The sequence below is a fragment of the Budorcas taxicolor genome, chromosome 10 (assembly GCF_023091745.1).
Source record: "Budorcas taxicolor isolate Tak-1 chromosome 10, Takin1.1, whole genome shotgun sequence".
In the NCBI taxonomy this organism is placed as follows: Eukaryota; Metazoa; Chordata; class Mammalia; order Artiodactyla; family Bovidae; genus Budorcas; species Budorcas taxicolor.
The window spans coordinates 20,483,668-20,500,713 of record NC_068919.1 but is presented as its reverse complement, the minus strand read 5'-3'; the positions used below and the strand labels follow the sequence as shown (position 1 = coordinate 20,500,713).

Sequence of the window (17,046 nt, the reverse complement as noted above, 5' to 3'; positions counted from 1 at the left end):
CTCTTGCTTTTTCAATGATCTAGAGGATGTTGGCAATTTGATCTCTGGTTCCTCTGTCTTTTCTAAATCCAGCTTGAATATCTACAAGTTTACAGTTCACGTATTGTTGAAGCCTGGCTTGGAGAATTCTGAGCATTACTTTACTAGCGTGTGAGATGAGTGCAATTGTGTGGTAGGCTGAGCATTCTTTGACATGCCTTTCTTAGGGACTGGAATGAAAACTGACCTTTTCCAGTCCTGTGGCCACTGCTGAGTTTTCCAAATTTGCTGGCATATTGAGTGCAGCACTTTCACAGCATCTTCTTTCAGGATTTGAAATAGCTCAACTGGAATTCCATCACCTCCACTACCTTTGTTCATAGTGATGCTTCCTAAGGCCCACTTGACTTCACATTCCAGGATGTCTGGCTCTAGGTGAGTGATCACACCATCGTGATTATCTGGGTCATGAAGATCTTTTTTGTATGCTGCTGCTGCTAAGTCGCATCAGTCGTGTTCGACTCTGTGCGACCCCATAGACGGCAGTCCACCAGGCTCCGCCGTCCCTGGGATTCTCCAGGCAAGAGTACTGGAGTGGGTTGCCATTGCCTTCTCCAGTGCATGAAAGTGAAAAGTGAAAGTGAAGTCGCGCAGTCATGTCCGACTCTTCACGACCACATGAACTGCAGCCTACCAGGCTCCTCCGTCCATGAGATTTTCCAGGCAAGAGTACTGGAGTGGGTTGCCATTGCCTTCTCTTTTTTGTATAGTTCTGTGTATTCTTGCCATGATATCTGCTTCTGTTAGGTCCATACCATTTCTGTCCTTTTTGAGCCCATGTTTGCATGAAATGTTCCCTTGGTATCTCTAATTTTCTTGAAGAGATCTCTAGTCTTTCTCATTCTATTGTTATCCTCTATTTCTTTGCACATCATTGAGAAAGGGTTTCTTTTCTTTCTTTGCTATCGTTTGGAACTCTGCATTCAAATGGGTATATCTTTCCTTTTCTCCTTTGTTTTTTGCTTCTCTTCTTTTCACAGCTATTTATAAGGCCTCCTCAGACAGCCATTTTGCTTTTTTGCATTTCTTTTTCTTGGGGATGGTCTTGCTTCCTGTCTCCTGTACAGTGTCATGAATCTCTGTCCATAGTTCATCAGGCACTCTATCTATCAGATCTAGTCCATTAAATCTTATTTCTCACTTTTACTGCATAATCATTAGGGATTTGATTTAGGTCATACCTGAATGGTCTAGTGGTTTTCCCTACTTTCTTCAATTTAAGTCTGAATTTGGCCTGTCCTAGCCTGTCCCCAGGTAGACAGGCTAGGAAAGGTGGTCTCTCCCTAGCCCCAAGAGTCCTGGCCTCCTGGCACTGCTTTCCTGCCTGTCAGCCAGATCTCTTTGAAATAGTAAATAGTGAGCCCAAAGTTTGGTTCTAGTTCCAGTCTTGGCACTTTGCTGGGCAATCTTTATAGGTGACTTCCCCTCTCTGAGATCAGTGTTGCCATCTATGAAAAAAGGGCTTTGAAAAAAAGTGAAAGTCCCTCAGTCATATCCAACTCTTTGGGACCCCATGGACTATAGCCCACCAGGTTCCTCTGTCCATGGAATTCTCCAGGCAAGAATAGTAGAGTGGGTTGCCATTCCCTTCTCCAGGGGATCTTCCTGACCCAGGGATCAAACCTGGGTATCCTGCATTGTAGGCAGTTTCTTTACAGTCTGAGCCACCAGGAAAGCCTGAAAGAAGAGCTTTGCTGGCTGTTGATGGAACTTCTTTAGTATGTTAAGCCTTCACGTACTATATCCTTAAGGTCTAGCCAGTTAGCTGCCATGTAGGTCACACTGAAATGTATAAAATGACTGTGGCAGAAACCACTAGTGTTCCCCTTACATCTAGTTTCCTCCTCTTCTGTGGAATATTAATATTTTGTTAGGCACAGAGCCACTTAGCTAAAGACTGCAGATACCAGCCTGCCTTGCAGCAGGGAATGGCCATATGACCATTTTCTGGCTAATAGGATGTAGGAGGAACTGATGTATAACTTCTGGGTCGTGCCTTTGAAGAGGCGCATGCCTGCTCTCTTCTCCTCCCCCTTCCCACTGTCTAGAACACAGATGTGGTGAGCCATCGAGGACCATGCTGCCAAAGGCAACACCCTGGGGACTGCAGAGCAGCAAGACAGAAGGCTCCCGGGGGCTGCAGCATCAGCCCTGGACATACCCGGATTGTCCCACGGCTGAGAATAAGCATCTTTTCTAGCGACACCGTTATTTCGGGTCTTTCTCACAGCATCCAAAGTGACTAATTTAGGGACCCATCCCTTCCTTCCTCTCCCGCCTTTTCTTCTCCCGCTTCCCACCCCATGAAAATTGCTACTGCTCAGAACAGCAAAAGGAAACCACATCTAAAATAGGTGTTTCAAAATGTGAACTGAACACTCTCTCATTAGATTCATGTAATGATACCCGGACCCAGCTTAGGAGATATTTCAAGGGTAGTCATGACTTGTCGTGGTGATTGTACGTATGGTAGGGGGTGAAAGAGCCAAGGATGTACTGAAGGTTTCAACCAATGAGCGTGTGTGTCACACACAGAAGATGGAGAGACCTGGAAATGACGGGGGAGAAGAATGCCAGCTGGGCTTGAGCCATGGATGGATCATCCATGAGAAAATGTATGATAGATTTCTAGACACACAGAACTAGAGCTCATAACAGGATGTGGGAGCTACTCTTGGAAGCCAGAGTTGGGAATCACTGAGTAGATAATGGAATGAGAAGAGGCCCCCCGAACAAATTCTGAAGAAGCTGCAGAAGTTAAGAACAGAACAGGGAAGCTTTATCTGGCCACTCCCACAACTTCCCCCCGGGGATGGGTACCCACTACCTCCCAAGAAGTCCACCACTTTTTGGGCAGCTCTCATTGATGTAAAGCTCTACCTTTTATTGAGATAAAATCTGTCAGCCTATATAATTCCTCATTTGACCCCTTGGACCACAGAGAACATGTCTGCCCCCTCCCTTATATCAGCCTGCAAGTCTTGGGTCTTCCTCCCCCTGGTAGAAGTCATATTGGGCAGCCAGCCACTAACCCAAAACAACAGACTGTCAAATCTGTGGCCAGTGACCAGAGTCATTTGCTCACATTACTGTGAGTCCATGTCTCTCCCATCCTCGTCTGAAAGATTTAGGGAAGGGGTGGAGATTTATAGGATGTTTCATTTGTTACTATTATATTTCATCCAGTTAAGCTAAGTATCCAACTGCCATGATCTTTTTTTTTTTAATTATGGTAAAATACACATAACATGAAGTTTACCATTTTGTCATTTTTTAAAAATTTTGCCACACCCCTCAACTCATAGGATTAGTTCCCCAACCAGGGATTGAACCTGGGACCTTAGGAGTGAAAGCGTATAGTCCTAACCATTGGACCTACAGAGAATTCCCATTTTATTAATTTTTAAGTGTACAATTTGGTGGCGTTAAGTGCAGACACAGTGTTTTGTGACCATGCCATGATCTTTTGAATTACTGTTTTGACAGTACCTGGTACACAGGGGTGCTCAGTAATTTTTTGGTGGATGAAGAAAAGAACAAATGGGTGTTACCTAAAAAGGTTACCCTCTTCTCCTTACCTTATTTCTTGTGTCATCAAGGTCCTCTGGGAGAGGACAGAATCAGGAGAGCCCTGTAGCACTAGGGTCTGCCCCTGGATGTCTGTCCACTATTCAAGGTTTTGGGGTCCCAAGTCTTCCTACTTGTGCTGCCGCTCACCCAGCTTCCCATTTATCTCACCCCCAAAGTACCACGGCTTCTGGTGGGGGACCAATCACATGGAGAAAAACCAGGAAAAAAAAGTCTCAATTGAAGAAGGTGGACTCTTCCTCAAGTGCTCAATTGATTATTAGTTCCAGGGTTTCGTCAAGATTAAGTCACCGATCTGTTCTTCCTGTAATCTACTTTATTCCCCATAAATCTGGTTATTTGCCCGTCGTAGGTCTTTGAGCCAGAGAAGGCACTGGCGACCCACTCCAGTCCTCTTGCCTGGAAACTCCCATGGATGGAGGAGCCTGGTAGGCTGCAATCCATGGGGTTGCTAAGAGTTGAACACGACTGAGAGATTTCACTTTCACTTTTCACTTTCATGCATTGGAGAAGGCAATGGCAACCCACTCCAGTGTTCTTGCCTGGAGAATCCCAGGGACAGAGGAGCCTGGTGGGCTGCCGTCTATGGGGTCACACAGAGTTGGACACGACTGAAGTGACTTGCAGCAGCAGCAGCAGCAGCAGGTCTTTGAGCAGTCGCCTATCCATTTATACAACAAACAGATGCAGGTTTATAGCAGGTATTACGGGCATGAAGGGCCAAGCAGTTCATGGAGGAATGGGGAGGCTTAGTTGAGACCTCATAAAGGAGGAAACATTCCAGCTATCTGGGGAAGGAGGCAGCACCAGCAAAGTCATGGAAGAGCGGGCACCCCCCGTAGACTCTGGGAAGATGGGACTCTGAGGAGAGGCTGTCAAGAGATGAGGCAAGGAGGTGGCTAGGGGTCGGTTGTTGTTCAGTCATGGACTACAGCACCCCAGGCTTCCCTGCCCTTCACTATGTTCCAGAGTTTGCTCAAACTCATGTCCATTGAATTGATGATGCCATCCAACCATCTCATCCTCTGTCACCCTCTTCCTCTCCTGCCCTCAATCTCTGAAGGAAGGAAGAGGGGGAAAAGACCAGTGAGTGGGCTGGGAACCCATTTTGGAAGCTTAAAAGATTGCAAAATCCAACCATCTCATCCTCTGTCATCCCTTTCTCCTCCTGCCCTCAATCTTTTCCAGCATCAGGGTCTTTTCTAATGAGTCAGCTCTTCATATCAGGTGGCCAAAGTATTGGATTAGCATCAGTACTTCCAATGAATATTCAGGCTTGATTTTCTTTAGGATTGACTGGTTTGATCTCCTTGCAATCCAAAGGACTCTCAAGAGTCTTCTCCAACACCACAGTTCAAAAGCATCAATTCTTGGGTGCTCAGCCTTCTTTATGGTCAGTTAGGGGTCCTGGATTGATTCTGTACACAGTAGGAAACTGTGAAATGCTGCAACCCACACCTTTCCCACCTCCATCCAATCTCTGCTGTCTTTCCCAGTTGTCCTGAAATATCCCTGATAGCTTCTCTGAGATCTCATCTCCAGGTTCACTCAGCACCAGGACAGGCAATCTCAGGAGCCAGAAGACAAACCCATTAAAGCAGATTATCATCTCCCCTCCTGGCCTGAACTCTGGTTCCTTCCTAACAGCTTCTCTTCCTTTCCTTGATACAGAAGAAAAATAGATGCTGGGCAGACCTCCTCTGCCTTCACTAGACATTTTGCTCCACATCCTTTATTCTAGAGTGCCCCTCTCTCATTCTAGGCTGGATCATTCTGATAACAGGGCTCCAATTTCCTGCGGGGAACCCACTCCATATGGTACTGGTAGGGCTGACTCCCAGCCTCAGGCCTCAGCTGGGGACCAGATCTGGCTTCTTGGAGAACCCCTGCCCTGCCCCCACTCAGTGACAGGCTTGGAAATGAGCCTGTGAGCCAAGCCACACCCAATCAGAGAATTCCCAGGGCTTTGCTGCTGGTACTCTCAGAAAGCACTCTTTCTTGCTGAGGTTGCTAAGGAGGATGTGGTCTGGGGCTGTTGGCAATGAATCTGTCAACTAGCAACAATCTAAAGAATTGATCCAAACAAATACACAGAGGCAAAGGTGAACACAGGAGGGATACAGAGCCCTGAACACAATATGTACGTCCCTAGGCCTGAAGCAAGCTGCACACCTATACTGCCCAGATACATGAGTGATCTTTTTTTCCTCTTAAGCCAGTTTGAGCTAGGTTTCTACTATCTATAACTGAAGGAGTCCTTGACTATACATTGGTTTGTGTATTTAGTGATTCACTGAACTATTCATGGAGTGCCTGGTAGGCAGGCACTGGGGGCAGAGAGAGGACTAAGTTATGTCTGTCTCCAGGAGCCTGAGTTCCAATAGGGAAATGCATAGAAATCACTACAGTTTAGTACAGAGTACTGTTTTAAGATACAGTGAGGACCACCTGGTGGTACCTTAGAGACACGACAACCCGCTAAAGTGAACCCTGAACACTGACCTGACGCTCCCCGGTGGTCAGGGCTAGAACAGGAGGTCATGTTTGGATTTTGTACATGATGAGAAAGGGTTTTGAGTAGAGAAGTAACATTGTTGCCATAGGTGGGCCAACCTTTGATTAACTGATCCATATGTAATGTTAACCTTGCTGAGGGTGTTTGAATTTTAAAGGATGACATTTTAAAAGGGCAATGGTTTACTCAAAATAAGAGCTAATGGTAGAATTTCAGGCATCAGAGAGTTTTTTTTTTGCTAGATTGTGTCCTCCTGGAGATGCTCAAAATACCCTTGTCCGACTGTGTGTGGACCTACTGCTGGTTCTGGATGTAGAATCGAGTCAGGCAGGGGTCAGCAGATTTCTTCTGTGATGGTCCAGATAGTGAGCATTTGAGGCTGTGCAGGCCTTCCCACATCTGTCCGAATGGCTCAGCTCTACCTTTACCCCAGGAAAGCAGCCAGGGACAGTATATAAATGAATGAGCGAGCTGTGTTCCAACAGAAGTGTATTTATGGACACTCGGAATTGAATCGAATACAATTTTCAGGAATCACATGATTTTTTTGGCCAATCATTGTTAGCTTCTAGATGATACAAAAAAAGCAGCAGAAGATTTGCCCCAGTATGGGGCTAGTCAGTATGGACTGGTTTACAGAAACACTAGTTCCATTCTCAAACACATCAGCAGCAAAAATGGAAAACAATTGGGAATGGGTACATTAATTATGGCACATCTGTATAAAGGAATAGCATACAGCCTTTCAAAAGAACTTGTACTAAAATGGAAATAAGTCCATGTGGGTCACTGAATAAAGTATATTATATAGTGGGAGTAACATGACCTAATTTCTGTGTTGATGCATGGTCCCACGGTCCCAGATCTAGTCACCTACCTCTCTCTGTCTCCTATATTTCAGTGCAGGTCCTTCCGTCTCTGGCACTGAACCCCCAGGGGCTTGCTCCTAGACCCTCCCCTTAATTCTCTCTACTATTTTTTTTCCTAGATGATTTCATCCACTCCTGTGGCTTTAAATATCATTTATATGCTGATAACTCCCAAATTTACTTCTCCAAGTCCATACCTCTCATCGGAGCTCCAGACTTAAGCCCAACTGTCTCCTAAACATCTCTGTTCCAAAGATTCACAGGCACATCTCTCTTAACACGTCTCTCTTCAATCTCTTGATTCCTCCCCCAAACCTGTTCCTCCCCAGCCCTTCCCACTTCGTAAAGGCATCATCCTCCACCGCCTCTGATCAAGTCAGAACCCTGATTTCTCTTACCCTTATAGTTCATCACCAAGAACAGCCATCCCCAACACCCAAATATATCTCAGGGATCTGCAGACTACAGCCTCACCCCCAATTCCGCTCACCACCTGCTTTTGTTCAGTTCACCAGTTAAGACAGGGTTTACCTTTTTACATGGTTAGAAAATTAAAAGAAGAATTCTTCATAACACATGAAAATCATATGAAATTCAAATTTCAGTGTCTGTAAATCAAAGAAAGGCAATGCCAAAGAATGCTCAAACTACCGCACAATTGCACTCATCTCACATGCTAGTAAAGTAATGCTCAAAATTCTCCAAGCCAGGCTTCAGCAGTACGTGAACCGTGAACTTCATGATGTTCAAGCTGGTTTTAGAAAAGGTAGAAGAGCCAGAGATCAAATTGCCAACATCCACTGGACCACGGAAAAAGCAAGAGAGTTCCAGAAAAATATTTATTTCTGCTTTATTGACTATGCCAAAGCCTTTGACTGTGTAGATCACAATAAACTGTGGAAAATTCTGAAAGAGATGGGAATACCAGACCATCTGACCTGCCTCTTGAGAAATCTGTATGCAGGTCAGGAAGCAACGGTTAGAACTGGACATGGAACAACAGACTGGTTCCAAATAGGAAAAGGAGTACATCAACACTGTATATTGTCACCCTGCTTATTTACCTTATATGCAAAGTACATCATGAGAAACGCTGGACTGGAAGAAACACAAGCTGAAATTAAGATTGCCGGGAGAAATATCAATAACCTCAGATATGCAGATGACACCACCCTTATGGCAGAAAGTGAAGAGGAACTAAAGAGCCTCTTGATGAAAGTGAAAGAGGAGAGTGAAAAAGTTGGCTTAAAGCTCAACATTCAGAAAACAAAGATCATGGCATCTGGTCCCATCACTTCATGGGAAATAGGTGGGGAAACAGTGGAAACAGTGTGAGACTTCATTTTTTTGGGGCTCCAAAATCACTGCAGATGGTGATTGCAGCCATGAAATTAAAAGACACTTACTCCTTGGAAGAAAAGTTATGACCAACCTAGATAGCATATTCAAAAGCAGAGACATTCCTTTGCCGACTAAGGTCCGTCTAGTCAAGGCTATGGTTTTTCCAGTGGTCATGTATGGATGTGAGTGTTGGACTGTGAAGGATGAGCGCCGAAGAACTGATGCTTTTGAACTGTGGTGTTGGAGAAGACTCTTGAGAGTCCCTTGGACTGCAAGGAGATCCAACCAGTCCATCCTGAAGGAGATCAGCCCTGGGATTTCTTTGGAAGGAATGATGCTAAAGCTGAAACTCCAGTACTTTGGCCACCTCATGGGAAGAGTTGACTCATTGGAAAAGACTCTGATGCCAGGAGAGATTGGGGACAGGAGGAGAAGGGGACGACAGAGAATGAGATGGCTGGATGGCATCACTGACTTGATGGACGTGAGTCTGGGTGAGCTCCGGGAGTTGGTGATGGACAGGGAGGCCTGGCGTGCTGCGATTCATGGGGTCGCAGAGTCAGACACGACTGAGCGACTGAACTGAACTGAACAGAAATCAAGTTTCATCAGCACACAGCCACCCTCCATTCATTTACACATTACCTGTGACTACTTTTCCATCACAGCAGTAGAACTGAGTAGTTGCAATAATCACAAAGCCTAAACAATTTACTTTCTGATCCTTTAGAGAAAAAGCTTGTCAACCCAATGTATTTTTACTCTCTCTATTCCCCTCTACCTCAGCTTCTCTCTCGTCTGCCAAGCTGCCATCATCTCTTGCCTGCATGACTACAAAAGGCTCCTCACCAGTCTCTCCACTTTCTCTCTTGTCCCCCAACCCAGCTCTATACGCCCATCCAGACTTCTACACAGCAACCAGAAAAACAGCTATAAAAACAAAAGTGCATCACGTCATCACTTTCAATATCTAATCAGCCTACAGGGTCTTGCCTGGTTCAGCCCTGCCCACCTCCCCAGCCTCACCTCCTCCCATTCGCCCCTCATCAGAGCTCTTACGACGAGACCCTGTTCCCTACCTCACAGGGTCTCTGCAAGCACAGTTGCTTCTTCCTGGATGACAGCTTGAGGTTCACCTTGGCAGGAAAGCTGGGTTGGGGGTCTGCCACTCTATGGATGTCCCTGTTATGCATTGCTGTTTACCTTGTGTCACACTGAGACCTCCCTGAGCAGGAACCATGTCTGCTTTATTTATTAGATCCTTTTTCCTATTGGATCCTTAGTTTTAGCTAAGGTTTGGCACATGAGTGTTCAAAGCACTGCTCAATGAATGAATGAATGCCTGTGTATTTAGATAGATAGAGAGATGCATGGATGAATGTTTGTCTAGAAAAATGGCCTGGAAGCGTGATAGTGAACCCAACCCTGGAGCATGGGAATGAAGGTAAGCATCTACTTCCACCTTCTAGTTACTTTGATACACTTCTGCTGCTCTGACAACAAGCATCTAATTCTTTTGTTCATTAACAAATGAAAAAGGAAAACAGCAACATCGAAGATGTATGTTTATGCGGGCTTTAGACCAGGTTCTATCACTCACTTGCTCTGCCCCATTGCCTCTCAGGGTCTTCATTTCCCTAACCCTCAAAGGAAGGTCCTGGCCCCCTTCCTGTGCTATGACCACCATCACACGCTGGGCTGCTGTAGCACAAGAAGCCTCATGGACAGAGTGAGCCCTGCCATTTTAGAAGATGTCTCTGGAGCTGGAGACACAACTTCAAATCCAGACTCTGCCACTTCCTAGACATGTGACTTTGGGAAAACATCCTCTCTGAGCCTCAGCTGGCTCATGTGTGAAATAGGAATCTAAACTCTGCCTTCATAAGATGGTTATGGGACTCCACTGAGAAAAATTATCTAAAAAAAAACCTGGCCTAATATTAATAGTATAGGTGTTCCACAGCAGGGTGGGAGCCTGCGAAAGAGTTTAGGGGGTCTCCAGAGTTGCCTAGGAACCCTGACGGCCTTCCTTTTTCCTGATAATGAGTTAGTTTGGGCCTTTGGTGTTCAAGGCTGTCTGCTGGGCAGTGCTCCCCATCCCCGTGATCCTACCCAAGAGAAGAAATCAATTCTTCCTCTCAAAGTGATTTCTGTGTGAGTCAAAACAGCAGTGTGTCATCAGCGCCAGCCCAGCAGAGTGGGGCCAAGCTTTTCTTGGCATCGGCAATCTGCTTCCTTTATGGATTTAGGAAGAACAAGGAAGAGGAAAAACAGGACAGAGCAGAGCCCCCAGCTTCCCCAAGCCAAACCATCCCCATCGAGGCACCCTCTCCACACTGAAGTCAAGGCCTGAGACCCGGAGGAGGCGAAACCAGAGAGAAGGAAGACGGCTCAGTGGGTTCAAGAATATGGTGACTTTTGCCACAACAGCTGGCCTGCTTCTCACACCCTCTTCTGGCTAAGGAGCCACCACAAAACGAGTTTGCGTCTTCCAGAGTTCAACAGCCACTTGACAAGGCAGCATGAACTAGAAGTGTGAGCAGAGGCTACAAACATACACACACACACACACCCCATCAGAAACATGGAACCTTGGAATAAAGTGACGGCTGCACTTAGCTCAGAAGAGGTCTGGCCAGAAGGAAGGAGTTGAAGGAGGAGAGTGGAGAGAGGACGGGAAGGCATGAGAGAACATAAGACCAAGTTGCAGGGCGGATCCCAGGTCATGTCCTGGCAGGCCCATGCCACACACATCTGCATTCACCCAACCTCTGCTGAGTCCTGCTGAGTGCCCACCCAGATGTGTCTGGAAATTTCATCCCTCCCAGAAACCTTTCTAGACTTCACTCATGGAAGGGCTCACTTACTCCAGATGTGTTTTACCTAAACACTCCCTGCCCTGACATTCTTCAGGTTTCTACCCTGAAAGAGGTTTGCCCTGGCAGAAAAATGCTGCAGACCCCTCTCCACCTAAGCACCAGCCTCTCTGGATCTCCAGGGGTTCCTCTGGAGTGTAGCAGGCTCCACCTAGCCTCAGAGCTGGAAGGCCTCTTGGAGCTGACCTGTCCAGCGGCCACTTCCATGCCCACCATACAAAGGGGCGTCTGAGCCTAGGAAACAGGGTTCAGACTGCCGAGGGGCCCATGCTCAGTCATCAGTCACATCAGAGATGACTAAGAGCCAGCTAGGTGCCCCTGGGCTTGAATTCCTCACCTGTTAAACACCATCATCAGGCTCTCTTGCCTGCCTCACCATACAGCTTAGGCTCCGGTACAGCAGACAAGCCTAGGTTCAAACTCTGACTCCGAAGGCTGGCTAGACATATGATCAAGTATAAATGACTTAACCTCTTTGAGATTTGATTCCATATCGCTGAAAGGGGGGAAGCAATCCCTACTCCACAGAGCTGCTGTAAGGATAAAATAAGAGGACATACAGAAAGGGTTTAAAGCACCCAAACAGTGGTAAGGATCATGACTACTTTTGTTATTATTGCCGTGGGCATGGGGAGAAGGCCTCCTGGATCCTCTGCACTGAGCCTCCACTGTCAGGCGATATGTACAGATCCCTGGGAACGTTATTCTTTCTCTGGCCCCTCTTTGCACCTAGGACTCCGCCAGCACCCCAACTCCAAAGCAGCAAATCACAATTCGGCTCCATCTCTGTGTCTGGCTCATCCCTGTTGGTTCTCTCCCCCTTCCTCCTCCAGGACACAGCCCCCATGCTGCTACATACCCCTTTGTACAAGGCCTCCACATATTTCAGTATCTCTCCCATGAGAGATCCAGTTCTGGGGAGCCTACAGTGACTTTAGGTTACCTGGAAGCCCTGCCTCCCAGAGGCCTGCTCCAAGGCTCCCCCAAAAAATGTTTCTCAATCCCCACTCCCAGCAGTTCCCTCCAACATGCCCTCCCTAAGTCTTGGGAAGACCAAAGGCCCAAAGGCATTAGGGGTGTGGAGGAAGCATCCATTCTTGGGAGAATGAGGGATAACAGGGACAGCTGGCCGGAGGCACTGGTCGGAACTGAGAGGGGCTCCTGAAAGGCACTAGTGTGCTGAGGACCAGGCCTCTGGAACAGTAAGAACTCATCACAGTGGTTCCAACTGCACTGCAAGTACACTAGTCTGGGACACCCAGGTCAGGTCTGCCGTCTCCCCAGTTCCGCAGATGAATCCTCTCTGCCTTGCACATCTTACTAGGGACCCTTAGCGCATCTTACCAGGTTCCAGCTGAGTGTGCCTCCAGAGTGGCAGAAAGAGCCAGCTCCTGGAGGAGACAGCAACCGAGCCTCAGCATTTGCCAGCTGCATGTTTTGGGGCATGTGATTTCCCTTTCCTGGGCCTCAGTTTACCCATATGTACAATGGCGCTAACGACTCCCTACCTCACAGGACAGCTATGATGATGAAACGAGATGATTTCTATTAAGCATCCAGCACACCCCTATCCCCCAAAACCTGAAAACCCATTGCTCCTATCTGGAACCTTATCCCACAGGGGTGGCAGAACCGGGGGTGGCAGGCGAAGGTTACATGAAAAGGGGGGAAGCAATGCCTACCCCACAGAGCTGCTGTAAGGATAACATAAGAGGACATACAGAAAGGGTTTAAAGCACGCCAACAGTGGTAAGGATCATGACTACTTTTGTTATTATTGCCATGGGCATGGGGAGAAGGCCTCCTGGATCCTCTGCACTGAGCCGCCTCTGTCAGGCGATATGTACAGATGTGTGATCCATTCTGACCAACGAGACCAAAGGAAATTTCTCCAAGATCACCAGTTCCCACACTCTTGTCCTCTTTTAGGCGCTGACTTTGCCTTCCCTCTTTTGCCAGTGGACCTCCCTGTCATTCCTGCCCTAGGGGTGTGGGAAATGGACAGGAGTGGAAATGGCCAACCCACTCAGAGGATAAGCTCATGGGCAGTGACATCATCCTGCCTGCCCTTCCTCCTCCTCCCCTGACCCCATGACTCAGGGCCACTGCTCAGGCCCTGGGTGGTGTTCATCTCAGGGGCCGCTTGGACTTGGGTCATTTTTCCTCACATAGCACAAACCCAACCAAGAAGTGGCAAGCAACAGGCCAGACACTTGTCTACAGTACTTTCTGAGTGCTGTGGCATCTCAGCTTCTGGCTCTATGATCATACTCAGTCTCTGATCCTGAACTATATTGCTCATCTCAGTATCAAGCCCAAATCCTACACCAAAGAATGAAGACTGATGACTCCAGAGCAGGTTAAAGTTTAAGGATAGAGGAATTCCCACAGGACAGTTCAAAAATCAACTTCAAAAGAGTAAGGACACAGCCTCCACAGAAGGGACAACACTTCTATAACTGTCCTTTCCACAGACATTCCAGCTTCTGACCCAGCTATCTGAGAATCTCAGTCAGCCAGTCAACCTACTTCCATCAGGTGCCCAGGCAGAGGTGCAGAGGGCCAAGGACAGGGAGGAAAATCGGTCCTCAATTCCCAAAACCCCTTCTCATCCTCAGTCCTGTTTTAAGGTAGGCTTCCCATCTCTTGGGCTTCCCTGGTAGCTCAGTTGGTAAAGAATCTGCCTGTAGTGCAGGAGACCCTGCTTCAATCTCTGGGTCAGGAAGATTCCCTGAAGAAGGAAATGGCAAACCATTCTAGTATCCTTGCCTGGAAAATCCCATGGACAGAGGAGCCTGGTGGGCTGCGGTCCATGGGGTTGCAAAGAGTCAGGCACAACTGAGCAACTAACACTCCTATCGCTAACAAGCTAGATGGTCCAATTTCTTGCAACACAGGAGTCTGGAATACATTGGAAAGCTCACTGAGAGCAGGCAGGAGAAACCACCAGTGATGTCACGGAAGAGAGAAAAGAACTCCAAGATCAGTCATGGGACCAATACAAGCATCTCTGAAGCCACTTAATGCAAATCTCACTCCCCTGAGAGTCCCCTTAGTGCAAAAATGGATGTTCACAGCGCTGATCTGAAGTCATGAAGGAAAATGTCACTGACATCAAGAGGTCAGACTGTGATGTGCATAACACAGGGGAGAAAGATTTCCATGATCAATGATTAACATAAGTATTCATTTAATCTCAGAAACTCTAAATATCAGAAAAATACACTCACCCAAATTACTCCCATTTCCAAAAGAGCTGGAAATATAAGCCACCACTCATACCCACAGCCTCAGAGCTCTGCCACTCAGATCAGACCAACCAATTGGACATGTTTAGAGTTCAATTTCAAGTTTAGACTTCAGTTTCCCTCAGTCTCCAAAAGCACCCACCTGTGTGCAGACCTCGAAATTACAGAAGGCTGCACAGCCTCAGATTTCCTAGGAACTTCTGGGAGGCAAGAGGGAGTCACAGAAGAGGCTGAACTAAATAAAGAACTCTCTTAAAAACAGAACAGCTTCATTACTTTCTAATATAGAAGCAAATTGCTAAAGACAGGCATGTAAGAAAAAGACCTAGGGCCTTCATTTAATGATGAAATCAGACTCATTTATAATTATCTACATCCCATTTGAACCTAAGTAGTTTTTCTCAATTAAGTCAAACAAACCCTCTCAACTCTCCAATGGGTTTTGCTTTCCTATTTGCTTACTGTTTTCCTCAATGATAGATCCCATATCTGAGTCATCCATCACGCATTTCTCATTAGGCTAGGTTTGGCTTAGAAATAAATCCCCTTTTCTGGCAGTTCACTGCCTTAGGCCCCCGAACCTGCCAATTTGCTAGCTAAGCAGCAACAGAGGACTTGGGCCTCCACCCTGGGTCCCCACCTTCCCTCCACCACGTCTTCCACCTCCTCTCCATCCCACCCCACCCATCATCTCCCTGAGATTTCCCAAGCCCCAAATGCCCCATCCCTGCTTCCTGTGCTCTGCCCCCTACCCACACACCTATTCACCCCTTCACCCAGGCCAGCCGTCCCCGTCTGTCCTTCTCTGAATCTGTCTCCCGCATGCCCACTGCTACCCATGGAAGTCTCCAGTCGCCCACTCCATTTCTCTGGGCCAAGCAGAATGGGGCCCCCCTCCCCTATCCAACCCTTGGCCCTCCTCTCCCTGGTAGCTCCCCCTCCTCAGAGCTGGTGATCAGGTCACGGTGTGTTCCTCTACAGGGCCCCGGGGAGACTCCGCTTCACTCCTAGCTCCAGATAGCGGCTTTCCAGATAGTGAAGCTTTCCAGAATCATCAACACAATGACAGATGTGCCTCTGTTCCCGTGCACACCCAGGGCCTCCGCGGTCACAATCACCCGCCCAGCCTCCTCCTCGAGCGGATTCCCGGGTGAGGGCAGGTCCCACAGTGCTCAGGCCCCGCCGGCCAGGGGAAGGGGAGGCAGGGCTGGGGGCGGGATTGGATTCTGGCAGCCCCAGCCGCCTCCGGGCCCCAGATCCGGGGTCCAACGTGCTCCCGGCGCCGCGGCCAGCCCCGACAGGGGGAGAGGGCTGGGGCGGGGGCGCCCTCCGAGGGCGGCGGCTCACCGCCCGCTCCAGCCGTCTTGCAGCAGGCCCGCTGCCCGGCGGCCCGGGGCCGGGCTCGGCCGCAGACAAAGGCCGCCCCGACCAGCGCCGGGCCCGCCACGCAAGCACTCACCGCGCCGCGCCGACTCCCGGGACTCGGGGACGCGGCGGAGCGCTGCCGAGTTGCCGCCGCCGCCGCCGCGAGGCCGGGCCCGAATGGGGGCCGGGGGCGGCCTCGGGAGTCCGAGGGGCGGGGCGGGCTGGAGGAAGCCGCGGGCCCGGAAAGGCGGCCCGGGTGCGCCCCAGAGGCCGGATTGGCCCCGCGGCCGCGGTTTAGGGCCGAGGCCGGAGCCCGCCTGCTGGGCAGGGCACCGGCCGGGACCCGCCCCTGCCCCGGGTCCAGACCCACGCGGGCGCGCTGGTAAAGGGGTGCTAGTCTGATCCCCGCCCACCCCCCACCGTGCCCCACCCTCCCAAGATCCGGAGTTTATTTTCTGCTAGGGGATAGCTGGACGGTCATCGGCCCCCTGGGGTCCTGCTCCAGGCCGCTGGCAGCAGAGCCAGAGCTCGGATCTGGCTGGCTGACTCCCCAGTCCAGTGTTCTCCTCTGGCACTAGGCTGGTACCGCGGCCTGGAAAGGGTTAATTCGACTGTGAGGCATTAAGAGCGGCAGGGAGCTCTCTATAAATACAGTGTGTCGTGGGCGCCTGAGCCAACCGCAGGGTAATTTCCACTGAGCTGGTTTTCCTTTTTTCCTTCCACCCACAGCCACCAGGCTGGCCCTGCCCCCAGCCCCACGCCAGGCTAGTGGCCACCCCAGGCTCCCAAAGATGGGACAGCTCTGACCACCTCCGACCCTGATCTGAGGCTCTGTCTTTCCAGGATTCAACTCCAGCCCGGGAGGAGATAGGGCTGGATCAGGCTTGGACCTCCAGCCTGCAGGGTGATGGGGGTCAGGCCTTTGCCTTGGCACATCCCGCCCCTGCACCTGTTCTCTGACCTGTTCTCCATCAGTTACAGACAGTAATAGTTAAGGTGCAGCAGACTTCTGTGGGCCAGAGAGGAGGCTAGGAGTTTTCCACGTTGGGCCTGTTTAGATCCTCAAAGCAGCTGGACCAGGAAGGTAATATTATTCCTGTTTTACAGGTGGGAAAATTGAGCCTCAGAGAGAGAAAAGAACCCCTGCGTTGTTTTACAGCTAGGTCCACCACCAAGTGGCAGCCACAAAATGGGAGAGGGCTTAG

General features: G+C 49.0%; 1 protein-coding gene across 2 annotated transcripts in view; it reads right to left on the bottom strand.

Moving 5' to 3' along the window:
• Positions 1-16,041, bottom strand: part of CD276 (CD276 molecule) — a 34,820-nt gene extending 18,779 nt beyond the window's left edge. Inside the window, exon 1 of one of the 2 annotated variants that reach the window (XM_052646484.1) lies at positions 15,936-16,041. The gene's annotated coding sequence lies outside the window, so the exon portion shown is untranslated. Of the gene's footprint in view, positions 1-3,617; positions 3,740-15,935 lie in introns of those variants that run through there. The other variant, XM_052646486.1, reaches the window with a different exon arrangement.
• Positions 16,042-17,046: the final 1,005 nt, after the last annotated feature.